The sequence below is a fragment of the Megalobrama amblycephala genome, linkage group LG6 (assembly GCF_018812025.1).
Source record: "Megalobrama amblycephala isolate DHTTF-2021 linkage group LG6, ASM1881202v1, whole genome shotgun sequence".
Taxonomy (NCBI): domain Eukaryota; kingdom Metazoa; phylum Chordata; class Actinopteri; order Cypriniformes; family Xenocyprididae; genus Megalobrama; species Megalobrama amblycephala.
Genome location: NC_063049.1, coordinates 21,679,777 through 21,698,110, shown reverse-complemented (window position 1 = coordinate 21,698,110; position 18,334 = coordinate 21,679,777). Strand labels below are relative to the sequence as shown.

Sequence of the window (18,334 nt, the reverse complement as noted above, 5' to 3'; positions counted from 1 at the left end):
AAGGCCCTGTTTACACCTTGTCAATTGGATCACAAGTGGACAATGCTAAATACCAGATCGACCAAATCGACCAAAACGGATCTTGATACCAGGTGTAGACAGAGCCTAAGTGTCTCAGATAAAACGTTAAATATCTTACAAAGATTTGACACTGTTCGTAAACTTTGGCAAAACATTTAAACTAATCAGTCAGGAACCGGCAGGTTCATTCTGCTCTTAAAATTTTTGTGTACTTTTGAACTGTGTTGTCTGAGGCTATTTTGAAGAGTATTTATTCCGAATACTGCTGTGCAACTTCCTGCACTGTAGCATATGGAACACAAACCATCTAGCTTCATTTCTCACATTATTATCTAAATCCACTGTAAAATCATAGTTTTCAATTTAAAATCAGAACTCCAGAGGATGGAGACAGCAGATAAAGTTTGTAACCTTGGAAACTGTCACTTGCGAATACATTTCTACAGGTATTAGTCATGAGAGACAGAGATTCCACTGGGATATATTTGTCCTGTGTGTCCTAGTCTATTTTTATACCTGCTGAAAGTTAAAGTCCCTTAAGAACCAATTAGATATGTGCATTTGTTTTTATCTTTGCTGGTTGTTATGTTGGTGGTCCGAGTGTGAACCCAGGGAGCTCACCCTGCAGTCTCACTGGCCAGAGAGGGTCAGCCGGCAGCACACGCCTCTCATCTGGGATCAGAGCATTCACTTGTTGCGGCACAGAAGTCCAGTGTGCACTGGCTAAGAGCACACCTTTTTATTTTACTTTAGCTTTTTGTTTTGTTTTGTTAATTGATAACATAAAGGTCCACATTGTGGCTTCTTCTAGCCAAGATCTATTCCAAGCCAAATTCTAGCCAAAATCTGCCCACTTACACAGAAAGAGATCCTCTGACATGTTAAAGGGATAGTTCACCCAAAAATAAAAATTGTCATCATTTACTCACCCTGAAGTTGTTTAAACTTATATAAGTTTCTTTCTTCTGTTGAACACAAAAGAAGATATTTTGAAGAATGTTGGTAACCAAATAGTTTCTGGTCCTCATTGACTTCCATAGGATTTTTTTTTTCATACTATGGAAGTCAAAGGGGACCAGAAATTGTTTGGATACCAACATTTTTCAAAATATCTTCTTTTGTGTTAACAGAATCTCATTCAGGTTCAGAACAACTTGGGGGTGAGCAAATGATGATAGGATTTTCATTTTTGTGTGAACAATCCCTTTACCAACCACATTTTTTTTATTATATTATATCCACCTGGAGGTGGATGAAATGAAATAATACTTTTATTTAGCAAGGAAGCATTATATTTATCAAATGTGACAGTAATTTGTAATATTACAAAATATTTTTGTTTTGTTGATACATTTCAGAGGGAGAAGTGAAGTTCAGAAAACTACTAAGATATTACCCGCTAGGGCAAAATTCACCAACAGTTCACTTTACCAGATAATGACCACTTTTCAACACCTGTATCCAGCAGGATTAGTAGCAAATGTTCATCTCTTATAGCACACTCTAGAATATCAGTTATACCGAATGACTGGCAAAGTCGAACCTCCCCACATCACAACTGTGTAAAACTTGAATGAAGAAATATGGCAGGATTAGTTTCAGTATTAGTTAATCTCAGCCATGAAATTGAATGTGTGATGTCATGGCAATGGTAGTTGTAGACCGCTGATGACATTCTGACCTCAGCTTATAGAGAAAGACATGATGTGTAATGCTTAACACACAGATATTCATAAATACAAATTACAAATAAATCAGTGTAGGGGATATATACTGTGTATATACAGTGTCTCTCAGAAGTGAGTACACCCCTCACATTTTTGTAAATATTTTATTATATCTTTTCATGTGACAACACTGAAGAAAAGACACTTTGCTACAATGTAAAGTAGTGAGTGTACAGCTTGTATAACAGTGTAAATTTGCTGTCCCCTCAAAATAACTCAACACACGGCCATTAATGTCTAAACCGCTGACCACAAAAGTGAGTACACCCCTAAGTGAAAATATCCGAATTGGGCCCAAAGAGTCAATATTTTGTGTGGCCACTATTATTTTCCAGCACTGCCTTAACCCTCTTGGGCATGGAGTTCACCAGAGCTTCACAGGTTGCTACTGGAGTCCTCTTCCACTCCTCCATGACAACATCACTTAGCTGGTAGATGTTAGAGACCTTGCACTCCTCCACCTTCCGTTTGAGGATGCCCCACAGATGCTCAATAGTGTTTAGGCTTAGAGACATGCTTGGCCATGACAGTGGTCGTCTTGGAGGTGTTTGTTTGGGGTCGTTATCATGTTGGAATACTGCCCTGCAGCCCAGACTCATAAGGGAGGGGATCATGCTCTGTTCCCTCAATGAACTGTAGCTCCCCAGTCCCACCATGCTTGACTGTAGGCAAGACACACTTGTCTTTGTACTCCTCACCTGGTTGCCGCCACACATGCTTGACACCATCTGAACCAAATAAGTTTATCTTGGTCTCATCAGACCACAGGACATGGTTCCAGTAATCCATGTCCTTAGTCTGCTTGTCTTCGGCAAACTGTTTGCAGGCTTTCTTGTGCATCATCTTTAAAAGAGGCTTCCTTCTGGGAGGATAGCCATGCAGACCAATTTGATGCAGTGTGCGGCGTATGGTCTGAGCACTGACAGGCTGACCCCCCACCCCTTCAACCTCCTCAGCAATGCTGGCAGCACTCATACGTCTATTTCCCAAAAACTCTGGATATGACGCTGAGCACGTGCACTCAACTTCTTTGGTCGACGATGACGAGGCCTGTTCTGAGTGGATCCTGTTAAACCGCTGTATGTTCTTGGTCACCGTGCTGCAGCTCAGTTTCAGGGTCTTGGCAATCTTCTTATAGCCTATACCATCTTTATGTAGAGCAACAGTTCTTGTTTTCAGATCCTCAGAGAGTTCTTTGCCATGAGGTGCCATGTTGAACTTCCAGTGACCAGTATGAGAGACTGAGAGCAATAACACCAAATTTAACACACCTGCTCCCCATTCACACCTGAGACCTTGTAACACTAATAAGTCACATGACACCGGGGAGAGAAAATGGCTAATTGGACCCAATTTGGACATTTTCACTTAGGGGTGTACTCACTTTTGTAGCCAGCGGTTTAGACATTAGTGGCTGTGTGTTGAGTTATTTTGAGGGGACAGCAAATTTACACTGTTATACAAGCTGTACACTCACTACTTTACATTGTAGCAAAGTGTCATTTCTTCAGTGTTGTCACATGAAAAGATATAATAAAATATTTACAAAAATGTGAAGGATGTACTCACTTCTGTGAGATACTGTATATAAAATGCATATTTTGTGAGGTACTTTTTTTTTTACTTTATATATATATATATATATATATATATATATATATATATATATATATATGACTCTGCTGTCACACTGCTGTCACAGGGTATAAACCTGTAATACTGCTCAGTCCTACATCAGTGTGTTTTTAGTTGAGTGTTTTTGCATCCTAGCATGTATCTGCTAAAAGATGAGTATGTTTGTGTATTTGTGAGATGAACTGTGACGTCAACGCCTGACTTGTGTCTGATTAACGTGGCCTCTCGCTGTCTTAGACTCCCGTCTGTAGTGTGAACTCTCGCACACTCTCTGCTCTATCACATGCTTCTTTAAAATGACACTCAAAAGGGATACATGATCTCAAATTAAAACGGCTCTGCTTTTAATCCAACAGCCTCTCATTCACAAACCCCCAATTAACATCAATTTCTCTGTCTCGCTTTCTCCCTCTCTCTCTCTCCTTCTCTCTTTCAGCCCATTGGGTGTAATTAAACTGGCACTTTTCATTGATGAAGGCTTATGTACAGCTGGAGGAGATATGTGTTTGTGTGTGACAGAAAGAGAGAGAACTTGAACAAAGAAACATAAGAAACGTGGCAGGAGACCATTACAAGGATGTTTCACTCGTCATTTTTGTCATTCCCACGTTAACAAACTATGCCCACGTGTTAAGCACACAGTAGCTACCGAATTTAACGCAATCTTCGCTCCTTCCTACGTGTTTTACAGCAGACTATCATTTTTCTTGGTCTTTAGAAATCATAGAGCTCAATGTTCTTTGTAATGTTCACAACATGTTGGCACTAATAGTTCAGCGTTCATTGTATTAGTTTTGACTGCATATCTGTCTGTTCACTATCTACATATAGCTGATAATGTGGACTTAATGTATAGCTATATTTAAATCAGCTATTGTCTGCTCTAATCTTTGTAATCTCAATAAGAAGCTTTTATAATGGGTATTGTCATGTTAGTTAGTTTTTCCATTCAGTGGATGTGCATTAATTTAATTCAGCAATAAGCTTCTGAGGCATTATTCACAGATCCCTTTGTGAATTGTATTTGGTTCCATTAGCAAAACCTATGAATAAATGTGATGAGAAAAGGAAAGAGGAAATCCTGTCATAAGGAGAAAAAAAAAAAAAAAAAAATATATATATATATATATATATATATATATATATATATATATATATATATATATATATATATATATATATATATATGAAGAGTTTGGTTCCAAAACGCAATAACTCCATTTTGATTAATTTGAGTAAAAAGGTGTTTTCTTTACCAAGAAAGTGGCAAGATGAAAACCACTATTTTCTGTTTCAAACTTTCACATAGCATCTTTTGGTTATAAAAACATAAAAAATTCAAATCTACATTTTGATTTTAAAAAGTTTATTATAAAAACATATTATTTTTTCCCCCAAAATTCAATAAATCCATGACACTTTTTTTCAAAATGCAATTAATCCATCAATATAAAAGTTATTTTTCAAATTGAAAATACACAACAAAGTAAGTTGATTCATATACATGACAGAGTCTAAACTTTGCCAATATTTATCTTATATACAGGCATTTTACTAAAAATACATTCAGCCGTCGCTCCCAAAATGAATCTTGTTAAATTATTTGTCATTACCGATTAAAGAGTATCTGGCGCCACCGCACGGTTAAATAAACACATTTGCCGAGTACATTGGTATTAAAAACGGCTTTTAAAAAAGCCTTCAATGTTTACAGTGGGTGGAATGGTGCGCTGTGATCGGTTGAGCGGATATATCGCGTTCTGCAGAGAAGGGAGACTGGCGTTTGTCGCGTTTTGGAAAGAAAGGGAGAAAACATGACAGAATAACACGACGGATATCGCATTTTGCGCAAAATTAATAAATGACTTTTCAATACCGACCAGATACAATACTGATTTTGGTGGAAACTCAATTTTTTGAAAATGCCGTTTATCGCGTTTTGGAACCAAACTCTTTATATATATATATATATATATATATATATATATATATATATATATATATATATACACAATATGTCCACATTATCAGCTATACATATAGGAAAACAAGCTACAATTGAACAAAGACGCAAATGAAATAGACTTAACTGAAAAACTTCAAGCACTAGAAATAAATACTACATAATTTGTATAATCAAATGTTTAAAAAAACCCTGCATATTCTTCACCGTGTAAATTAAATATACATTTATTCTTATTAAAGTTACAAAAGCGATTCAGTCAAGAGCAGTGAGAGATTTGGGGCCCTATTTTAACGATCTAAACGCAAAGCGTAAAGCGCACGGTGCAGGTGCACTCAGGGCGTGTCCAAATCCACTTTTGCTATTTTAACGACGAAAAAATGGTCTGTGCACCGGGCGCATTTTTGAAATGAGTTATCCCTATTCTCTTAATGAGTAATGGGCGTAACGTTCAATAAACCAATCAGAGTGTCATCTCCCATTCCCTTTAAGAGCGAGATGCGCTCGCGCCATGGCGGACTGCTATTTACATGGCGGAATTTGTTGGCGGAAAAGCTGAACGCTTTTCAAGCGAAGAAACCGATCTGCTCGTGCGCAAAGTTAAACGTTTAGTTAGAAGTTAAACAAAGTTACATTTTTATATTTATGTAGCCTACACAATAATATTCTTTTACACTGTAATCCTTTTGTTTTTAATATTTGGCATGTTTGTGTGATGCGCATCCCTGTGTGTAATAAGCAAAGTCAACGCGCACTGTGGACGCGCCCAGAGGCGCAGTTTCTACCAACGCGCTCTAACGAAAAAATATTGCGCCATTGACTTTAGACTTTAGACCAGGTTTGAGTTGGTCTATGGCGCTGTCTATTTTCAGCTCCTTAAAATAGCAATGCGCCGGCAATGCGCCTGAACACACCTCTTTTTTAGACCAGCACGTCCATGGGCGCACTAACTGGCGCAAATGCATTTACTAATTTAAGGACGTGGCGCTGAACGGGAAAACGCGAACGGCGCCGGACGCAAACTAGCAAACACACTTGCGCTGCGCCTTGCGTCGCATTGCGCCGGGTGTATTATAGGGCCCTTGATCTTTTTTGTTGTTTGATCAACATTAATGACACAGGCGACAGCAGGTATATTTGGATGCTGTCACTTTAAGACCGACCGCACAGATCAAGTATACTTGTGTGTTCTTTCTCAACTCTTTACATTCACATAAATGACTGTTCACTTGCAAAGACAGTCACTTTTACACATAAGTATGTGTATTTAACCATATTAGCCCATTTATTCAGCAAACAGAACTCAGTTCAGTACTCACACGCTTTATGAACAGAGGTTTCATCTGCACGCTTCTCTCAGACAGTGCTCAGAAACAGACTCTCAGACATATAGCACATATAACAAAATTAGTTCTTTTTCACTGCGTACTGGGCTTCAACGGTTTAAAATGACTTGTTTTTAAAGATAAGATTTCGTAACCGCGCAGCACAGCAATGTCATGTGAGCTTAACCACGATAGAGATGATAGTTCAAAATCTCTACTGATTGACAAATTTCTACCGGTTAATCGTGTCTACTAGTATATCGCCCATACCGATTCTATTACAGGTTTTATTAATATTTGTTTTTATTTTTATATTTTCTGTTTTCTATTTAATTTTAGTTTTTTTTGTGTTTGTCTTTTTTTTTTTTAAATGTCTATATCGTAATTATTCTTTAGTTGTTTTGGTACATCAATTTAAAATAAATGAAAATGAGAAATGGTTCCTTGTCAACTAGCTGAAATTAAACGAATTATGGTTTTAATTTGTTTTATTTGATCTCAAGTAGCTACTTTTTATGGTTTTTGTAAACTTCAAAGGCATTTTAAGTTATTTTCTGAATAGCGCACAATTCTAAAGGGCCGCTCACTAGACCTTTCTGTCTCTTTGACCTACCATTCTTCTTCATGTTACCTCGCACATCTCCACCTCTCTCTTTCGTCTTCTCTACTAGACCTGTCTTCTAAACGTGTTTCTCATCCTAGCTGCAGGAACATGCGGCATGTCCGTAATAAGCGAGTGTGTCTGAGAAATGACAGGGTTAGAGCTCACTAATGCACTGAGAGTTGCACCCTTCTATACTGCAAACCTCTAGAGAGGGAGGGAGATGGACAGGGAAAGAGAGAGTCCACACTACTCTATACCTGATTGAGGTAATAGGCCTGTGTAATTGTTCAGATTGTCACTTGCCCTTTTCGGCAGAAGTGGTTGGAAAAGAGAGAGCAATGGCCCTTGGGTATGCCCTCACCTCCCACTGAGGAGCACAGGCAGATATTTAAAACTTTTCAGAAAATACTCTTCCCTCTCCAAAGACAAAAGAAGTGCTGAACTAACCCATTAGAAAGGATCTTAAAAGCCAAATTGGTGGGTGTCAGTGATCCAGACTCTATTTGAGATTTCACAGGCCATTATTTTAAGTGATTTTGAGATGTAATTAGTTTGGACGCAACAATTCTTTTGGATAATTATTGCCATTTTATTCGAGCATTTAGGTGGTCGTCTTTAACTAATGGAAGTTTAATCACCACTAAATATCCAGTGCATTGCCCAGTCTGAAACCCACTTTTTTTTTTTTTTTTTTTACAATACTAACTATTATCTGTTAAAATAAAATAAAAAATAAAAATGAAAATCTAATTAAATTAAAAATAAAAATAAAATATATATAAAATAATAAAATAAAATAAAATGATGAAATAAAAAATGCAGAGATTGCTAATTACTTCCAACATATACTGTTAGTATTTTCTTTTTCGAAAAATATATTTTTTGTTACAACTGTAAGGGATAATGTTCAGTCACAACCAGTCATATCCCAAAATAGTGCGATTTGACTGACGGAGTGATCAGAAGAGGGATTTATTTTGCGACAGTATTCAACTGACTAAACATTATCCGGCTTATTAAATGTCTACTTGCTAATAAATAAATAAATAAATATGTGGACATGAAATATTGATTTGAGTTGCAATTGTTTTTTATTCTTGTATATTATCTATATGGATAGTTTATCAACAAATTAAATATTAATGTATACTGTAATTAATTAATATTACTGTCATATTGTTGCAGTGTTTGTCTTGTAGGCAGATTGTTTTGTAATGCACTATTTTTTCTTCTTAGTGAAAACTTTAAAGGAACAGTTCAAAATTCTGTCATTTACTCACCCTCATGAGTTGTTCCAAACCTGGATGACTTACTGTCTTCTGTGGAACATAAAAAAAAATACAAATTTATGTTATATATTACGGTAATATAAATAGTCATTGTCGCTACAATCAATAACTAGAGTGCAAGATGGCAGCAGTTATGGATATGTATATTGTATGAGACATGAAAGTAGTTACCCAGATAAATAAACTGATATATATATATATATGTATATGTGTGTGTGTGTGTGTTGCCATGGACAATTGTGATAATTAGGAAATATTTGGTCACTGAATGCTGTGATTGACCGATCATAATGAAGTATTCCAGAGACCTGTGTTCATTATTAAAAAATAAACCCCAACAAGTCTTGAGTGATCAAGTCTTGTATTAACTTGAAAAATAACCTGTTTATTTTTGCGATGGTGCCTTTATTGGCCCATTTCATCTTCTGTATGCTTTTTTTCTGGTCTGTGATCTGTCACATGCATGTTTATTTGTCTGTCTTGCCATCATTAGAACAGTCGCCTCTGGGAGGATCTCAGCGCCTGCTAATTGCTCTGGGAGTATTTTTTGTATCTTGAACCCTCTGGGTTTAATAGCCACCAAGAAGTGATACTTTAAATGTATCACTTGTTGGAGCTGTGATGCCTCTCTTCCTGTGGGGGAAGTTTGAGTGTGTGTTTGATGGTAAATAACACCGCACTTCCTGTGAGGAATCGGTTGTATATTGTTGACAGAAGTTCTTTCCCACTTTGCTCATGGATCACCTGCTGTGTCGATGGGAATAGACAAAGCTTGTAAGCTTTGAACCTTGTCTATTCTTAAACTGAATAAGTTTTAAATAATTTGTGTCTTAATCATTTTGTCATTGTTATATTCCCCATATTTGTTTTCTTCAGTGAAACTTACAGGGCACATACAATGAAAGTGTACTTACAACTCCAAAAAGGACAGACAAGCACTATAAAAGTGGTCCAGATAATCCAAGTATGTTGAAGCCAAATTAAAGCTTTGTGTTAGGAATAAATGGAGATTATGCGGCAATAACGTGGCACATGATGGTCAGATACCATGCTACTTCAATAGAACTTAAAGGGATAGTTCACCCAAAAATCAGAAGTCTGTCATTATTTGCTCACCCTCATGTTGTTCCAAAACCATACGACTCAAATGAAGATATTTTTGAAGAGATTCCCCTACATTCAAAGTCCCTTCCCCCAAAACTTTGATGCTTCAAAAAAAAGTATTAAAAAAAAAAAACATAGTGAAAGGAATCCGTATGAGTTGAGCTTGTCAAGTGCATCAAGCAAGCATGTTTGAGCTTCGTTTTACCGTATTTGATATGCTCTGTGTTTGCGTTGATCAGTGTTTATATATGAAAAAGTATATTAATTCTGTTCATATAAAGCGAACATATCTATTCAGAACACTTGAATTGAACCACTTGATTCATATGGATTACTTTCATCATGTATGAACTTTTTGGTTAAACTTTGAACCTTTTGAAAGTTTTGGTGTAATTGATGTTTAATGGAGGGATGGACATCTCTCAGGTTTCATTAAAAAACATCATCATTTATGTTTTGCAGATGAACGAAAGTCTTATGGGTTTGGAACGACAATGATTTTAGGGTGAATGATCCCTTTAATGTTTACTATATTCATGTACTTTGGGTTTTGGATGGTACACCAAGGTGTTTCAAAGAATATCAGGGTAGAATGTCCAAAAACATGGTAACACCATGGTACTTTTTTACTTTGTAGTCCATATTTTTGCTTATGTGCATGTTTGGTTTGATTTTCAGCACATCTGCATTGGTTTTCCCAAATTCCAACAATGTCATTCATGTAGATGTACATCTCATCCACATATTAAATGGTGAAGCCCAACAGAGCTGCACTGAGTGTAATAATGTAAAAGCACATTTGAAACAGTGCTGCTCATAGGTTGATAGCCATCATTTGCTTGAACAAGTAATGGGAACAGATGTCTTCATTTAGAAGACAGGTATGTGGTGTTTGCCTTGGCTAAAGCAATGAAACACCTATATATAGACAAGCAAACTCTCATAACCCTCTCAGCATGTGGGGCGTATCCCATCATACCTTCCAGTGTGTTTGCTTCCCCTCTTGGCTCTATCAAGGCTGTCACGGTCTCTTTGTTCGGCACCATTCCATTGCTGCCAGCTCCGTCCGTGTTATTCATTAGACAAGGGTCAGCGTGAGAAGATCAGGCACTACGAGCAAATAAAACCGGTGACATGCTCATCAGATCATCAGTCAGCCGCTAGATTAATGCTTTTGTTCTTTAATTAGCAACAGCACCAAACCGTGACTCAAACGGCACAAACTAATCATTAAAAATGAGAGGAGAATGAATCATAGGCACACTCTTGTTTTCATTTTCTTTTTTTTTTCTTCTTTTTTTTTTTTGTGGTGGGCGTTTATGTACCTTCTGTATGCCCATTAAAAAGATGTTTTGTGTGTGTATTAACAAGGGAACAAGCCGTCAGTTGTCACTGTTCGGTTAATTGTTTGCGGTGCCTCGTTTATGAAAGAAGGCGTTCTGACATTACTGCACATGCTGGTTATGTCAGCTTTCAAGAAGAATGAAGAGTTAACGCCTGTAGTCTCTTCAATGCCTGGCTTGACACTTGAAGAGACATTTAACATGCAGTAGTTTATTTAGTGCTTTAACCTTCATTTTCAAACCCAGTGTTTGTTACAAAGGTTGTATGGTAAAGTAGAAAAGACATTCAAGACTACATTTTAACTCTCTAAATACTCTCTGTTCTCTGTTTTAAATTTGGCTAACCTGTTTGCACAGGAAAGCCTGATGAATGAGGTTGGCAATTGAGTTGCTTTGTGTTGTGAATATAAGAGTTGCCAAATGATAGTTGCTGACCAGTTTGGTTCAAGTTTAAGGTACACTGTGTAACTTTTAAACAAAACTGCATACATTTTGCGGAAGAACATTGTTTAGTTTGTGCTTCAGCTTGACCTTTTACAATAGATAATGATTTTCAATTAACTCTTTTTGAGAGCTACATATGGCAGTTTATCTCTTCAATAAAATACCTTACTCTGTTCAGTAAAAAAAAGCCATCTTTGCGCCAGGCGAGGGAAGTATGTACGCAATTTCCTGCGAAAACCATTCTGATATGTCTAACATATAAATACTTATAATAGGCTTACTTTAGTGAATCAGGGTAAGATGAAAACACGTTTTGGAAGAAGGCTTGATGATGTATTGACCTTTAAAGGTGCCATCGAATTGAAAATTGAATTTACCTCGGCTTAGTTGAATAACAAGAGTTCAGTACATGGAAATGAAATACAGTGAGTCTCAAATTCATTCTCCATTGTTTCCTCCTCCTTATATAAATCTCATTTGTTTAAAAGACCTCCGAAGAACAGGCGAATCTCAACATAACACTGACTGTTACGTAACAGTCGGGGTGTACGCCCCCAATATTTGCATATGCCAGCCCATGTTCCCAACATTATGAAAGGTATTACACAAGGGCACCTAGTATTAACATCTGGATCTGCACAGCTGAATCATCAAACTAGGTAAACAAGCAAGGACAATAGCGAAAAATGGCAGATGGAGCAATAATAACTGACATGATCCATGATAACATGATATTTTTAGTGATATTTGTAAACTGTCTTTCTAAATGTTTTTAGCAATTAAAGGGGCAGCAGCCCTGAAATCTGCACATTTCTAATTATGCCCCAAAATAGGCAGTTAAAAAAATTATTTAAAAATCTATGGGGTATTTTGAGCTGAAACTTCACAGGCACATTCAGGGGACACCTTAGACTTACATTACATCTTGTAAAAAAAATGTTCGATGGCACCTTTAAATTTTGTTAATTTTGAACAAAAAAAAATTATAGGCCCGGTTTCACAGACAGGGCTTAGCCTAAACCAGGATTAGGCCTTAGTTCAATTAGGGCATTTAAGTAGCTTTTATAGATGTTCACTAGAAAAAAACATTACTGGTGTGCATCTTGAGACAAAACAATGGCACTGACATTTTAAGATATGTCAGTACAAGTTGCCTTTAGTTAAAACAGCTCAAACATGCATTTTAGTCTAAGACTAGGTTAAGCCTTGTCTGTGAAACCAGGGAATTGTGTACTATAGTTCAGCTTAAATGGATAGTTAACCCAAAAATGAAAATTCTGTCATCATTTTCTCACCCTCATGTCTTTCTAAAACTGCATGACTTTCTTCTACGGATCAAAGATATTTTGAGAAATGTCTCATTTTTTTTCTCTCTCCATAAAATGGAAGACAATGGGCACCAAAATTCTTGATTACCAAAATATCTTATTTTGTTTTCCACAGAAGAATGAAAGTTGGAACGACATGAGGATAAATAAACATTGATAGAATTTAAATATTTGTGTGAACTATTTAAAATTCAGTTTACATCAGTGATGGTAACTACTGTATAATGATAACTATAACCATACAGTTTACTAACTCTAACTAGAGCAAAATTTGCTTTAAAGAATATCGAATCCACATCACAACTATATCAATAACGACATAGAGCAACGATATCGTTGGAATAACACATTAACGTTAACATTGATTGAACACAACTGCAGCACGTGTTAAGCCCTGAACACACCAAGCCGACACCGAAGAACTAGTGGCGACGAAAGCAGACTGCATGGTTGGCTCACTTCGGCAGCGTCTGGGTCCAAAGTTGCCCTGACACACCAAACTGACGCTCGACACCCGACAACCAAGTAGCACATCCATTCTGTGTCTGCGTAAGAAGAAATGCCTTTCCGTACCAGTAGGTGGCAGTAGATGAACAGCCAATCAGAATGATCAGATGGCCCGACTGACCGACAAGCTCTGACGCTGATTCAACATTTCGAATCGGCCAAAAAAAAGGCTGACGAGTACCAACTTCAGCCGACGGTGCGGAACACACTGAGAAAACGAACAAAAACTGTCCGACGACCGACCGTTGGCTTTGTGTGTTCTGGGCTTTAGAATGAACTTTATAATTTGTTGATATTGATGCTAATATATTTATCATTATTAGCTATCGTTATATGTACCGTTCTTGGTGTAAATGGACCTTAATATAGTTTAATGATAGCAAAGTAAATTGTTCACAGAATTTGATATTTTTAAGGTAGCTTTGTACTTCAATATTTACTTGAGTAATCTATGCAGTCATGCAGACTTTTTTTCTAGGGCTGCTCTCGACTAACGGTTTTTCTGGTCAACTAGTAGTCGTTCATTGTAAGTGATAGTCGACTAATTGTACGTTCATTAATAAACCATATAAATCATAATAAAAAGCTTTTAATGCCCGCATAGCCTACACTGTAAAAAAAAATCCCAGTAAAATTTATGGTAAAAAACCGGCAGCTGTGGTTGCCAGAACTTTACTGTAAAAAATACAGTAGCAACGTAAAAAAAAAATCTGTTAAATTTACGGTAAAATAACGTATTTCATTAACTGATATAATGTTAATTTGCCAACCTAATGAAGTACTAATATCTCTTTTGTACCTTTATAATACACTGACAGTCACCATACACAGTGGTGATAAGAGTCACATGATGAATCAAAGTTCATCACAAGCAGCTTTTCCACAAGCTGAGAAGGACAACACTAACATATAGAAGGTGCACACAGTGTCATTCACACACACACTAAACACCATCATGGTAACATGCATGAAATTTAAAAAATGCAATAAACATTAATTTAACAACATTAGATGTAACATAAAACCCTAATGTACATAACTGATTAGAAAAAAATGAGAAAAACTAAGAAGAAACAGAGTTATTTCAACGAAAATATATCAAATGTGAAGTGTCACACAGGGAATTGTGGGAATGTCAATTTACGGTTTTTCACTGTAAATTTTACAATGAATTGTTATTTTTCACTTCCAAAAACTGTGAATTTAATGGTATTTTACCGTAAAATTACATTAAATGTACCGTTAGATCTATTACAGTTATTCACCGTATATAGTACGGAAACTTTCTGTAAACCAATTGACAGTTTTTCACCGCAGCATTTTTACAGTATTTTACTGTTAAAATCACGGTCATTTTTTACAGTGTAATCAGCATTCGAGAGCATGCAAAAAGCTTGCCATAGCGCACCAGCAGAAGTAATGATTATGAATGCATCGGGTAAAAACAGCAAGGAGACTGCTTTAACATTTTATTAATTAATTGATAAACTAGAGTTTTCTGTATTTTTGGCTGCAATGATGAAGATGATGATGCTGACTCGTCATCTCGCAGTAGTGCACGCACCTATATCCACGTTTCAAACGGATTGCATATTTAGAATATTTGTTTTCCATTTGAATTGGTTCATTTAAAAGTAGACATTTCGATTTCTATAAAGATATTTTTCATGTCTTTGAGGCAAGTTTACATGGAGTTTTGGTTCTTTTCTTTCTTTCTTTTTTGGTGCGCTCAAGTTCACAGAGAGAGACGGCAGAAATCACACCCTGTTTGCTTTCAATATTTTACAAAAGCACAATGTTTTGTTATTGTGGGTGCACACAAATAAAAGTAGACTCTACACAGATTCAAAAGATTATCTGTATGATCAAAAATGATAGAGTATTTTAAGTGCGAGTGATTCTTCCCGCCACTTCCTGTGGATTTGTTTTTTCCTGCGACTAATAAAATTTCGACTAAGCCTCTTCTTGTTGACTAATGGTTAGTCGATTATTAGAGGAGCCCTAATTTTCTCAAATTCTTCAAACTAGGCCTGGGTTTCACCAACTACCTCACAATATGTATTATGTACAATCTCAGTATTATAAATGGATACTGACTAATATAACTGCTAATGCTCAAGGTAGTGATGTTATCTGAATACACACATCAAAAAAAAAAAAAGTGCCCATAGTAATGATAGAATATTATCATAAAAGAGCACTTTCATTTCAAAATACTCTTTTAGGTTATGACTCTTATACCTATATACTGATAATTCTGGCTTTGTGAAAGAAAATGTAGAGGTATTAGGCCGCCTGCGTGGTATATTAAACATCCTGATCCTTTCTTCTCAAAGCTCCTGACCTCATTCCTTAAATCACACTTTTGGCTTTCTAAAGGACCGCTTTGAGAGGCAGGGGTTTGATTGACAGGTGCTAATGGGGTCAGAGGTTACAGGCAAGTACATTAGGGCTTTCTGCTCATGCTGACCCCTGCCACACTTTCTGTCAGAACTGAAGGGCAGCATGATGCATTTCTGCTGCTCGATACGTCTGAGTGACCGGTCCTCCCCACGGACGTCAACCCCACCTCCCCGGCCCAAAACTACATACTATATATTACCACTGTGGTCAGTAGACACCTCTCGGTTGATTAAAGCAATGTTTTGACCACTGTTTGTTACAGTTGTTCTCATTAATGGCTATGTCAGTGTGCACAAAATCAGATAAGCTTGGCACAACATCTGCTAAATGATGTCTTCGGTATAAACATAGCCATCCAAGTGAAGCCTGAAGTGCCACATACAATTAATTATTGCATTTCATTGGACACACACACACGTTGATGTTCCTTGTGCAAGTCATTATCCTGTTACAAACCACATTTACACACATTCGTGGTACATATTTGTAATTACTGTCAAACATAATGCGACACACACACTCATGCACTAGTAAAAGCAGCTACATGACTAATGATCATTCTCAAATCCTGACATGAGATAAATTTGGTGTTTTTCTTGAGAGAAATTCATCAGTTCTGGCACATCCGCTCTAATGGTCTTTTAATGCTCAAATCAGCAGCCATTTCTGTCAGACGAAATTCCTCCCTTGAGCCTTCGCAACTGGTTGGCAAGTAAAATAATGTCCTATTATGCTGCTCTTTTTCATAGGGAGACATAAAGGAGACTCGTTTTGCTCGTCATTAGCGAGAATTTGCATTTATTGCCTGTTTATTTTACCGTTAAATGTATTTTCTTTCTTTATGTTCTTTGTAAATGTTTTTTAGGGGTGTTCATAAAGTATGTGTTCTTGCATCCCATCTGTGCTTTTTAAATGTTGGTCTGTGAATATGTGCATCAAACAGACATATTTGGTTGTCTAGTCCCATCTTCCACCATATGCGTTGTATTTTTAAGATGTGCAAAGTTAAAATAGTTGTTTTAATCTTTTTTTTCTTTTAAAAATGTATACCGAAATCACACTAATGTGTTTTGCTGTTGTTTATGCATTTGTTGGATAACACTCCTTATTACACGTTACATGTACTTAATATTGTAATAACAGTAAATTATGCATAATTACATGCAACTCATCCTAACCCTATAGTAAGTACATGTAGTTAATTAATATTGCGGAGTACTTAAATGTTTAATTTTATTCAGGGCCTAAAACTAACTTTTTGCCACACCTGCCAATTTCTGTTGACTTAAAGGTCCCCCAGAACTTTTAAAAAAAAAGATGTAATATAAGTCTAAGGTGTCCCCTGAATGTGTCTGTGAAGTTTCAGCTCAAAATACCCCATAGATTTTTTTTAATTCATTTTTTTAACTGCCTATTTTGGGGCATCATTATAAATGATTCAGGGCTACTGGCCCTTTAATTCTCGTGCTCCATGCCCACGGAGCTCGCGCTTGCCTTAAACAGTGCATAAACAAAGTTTACACAGCTAATATAACCCTCAAATGGATCTTTACAAAGTGTTCGTCATGCATGCGGCATGCATGCGTCAGATTATGTGAGTATTGTATTTATTTGAATGTTTACATTTGATTCTGAATGAATTTGAGGCTGTGCTCCATGGCTAACGGCTAATGCTACACTGTTGGAGAGATTTATAAAGAATGAAGTTGTGTTTATGCATTATACAGACTGCAAGTGTTTAATAATGAAAATAGCGACGGCTCTTGTCTCCGTGAATACAGTAAGAAACGATGGTAACTTTAACCACATTTAACAGTACATTAGCAACATGCTAACGAAACATTTAGAAAGACAATTTACAAATATCACTAAAAATATCATGATATCATGGATCATGTCAGTTATTATTGCTCCATCTGCCATTTTTCGCTATTGTTCTTGCTTGCTTACCTAGTCTGTTGATTCACCTGTGCAGATCCAGATGTTACTGGCTGCCCTTGTCTAATGCCTTTCATAATGTTGGGAACATGGGCTGGCATATGCAAATATTGGGGGTGTACACCCCGACTGTTACGTAACAGTCGGTGTTATGTTGAGATTCGCCTGTTCTTCGGAGGTCTTTTAAACAAATGAGATTTATATAAGAAGGAGGAAACAATGGTGTTTGAGACTCACTGTATGTCATTTCCATGCACTGAACTTGTTATTTGACTATGCCAAGATAAATTCAATTTTTCATTCGAGGGCACCTTTAAGAAAATTTGCCAGCCATATATATTTGTTACCAGCCATGAAACATATAGATTAATCCTTATTAAAGTTACAAAAGTTATTCAGTCAAGAGCAATGATTTATTTATTTATTTTCTTTTTGTTTTGTTGTTTGATTAAAATTAAAAAACACATACAGCAGCAGGAATAACAGGCTGCTGCCTCTTGAAGAACTAATGCGTGGATCCATTATACTGTTACACATGCGTTTTCTTTCTCAACTGTTTGTTCACTTATGACATAATGTTTACGAGGATACTTGCCAAGACGGGCATTTTGACAATTTTGTTTGAATATGTCTGTTCAAGCGCAAGATGATGTGAAAGAGAGCTCAATTCAGTATTCATCCGCTTTCTGAGACACGGATTTTC

General features: G+C 36.6%; 1 protein-coding gene across 8 annotated transcripts in view; it reads left to right on the top strand.

Annotated features, from left to right (window-relative positions):
- Window positions 1-18,334, top strand: part of pard3bb (par-3 family cell polarity regulator beta b) — a 449,216-nt gene that overhangs the window by 140,151 nt on the left and 290,731 nt on the right. The gene's annotated exons all lie outside the window — the stretch shown is intronic.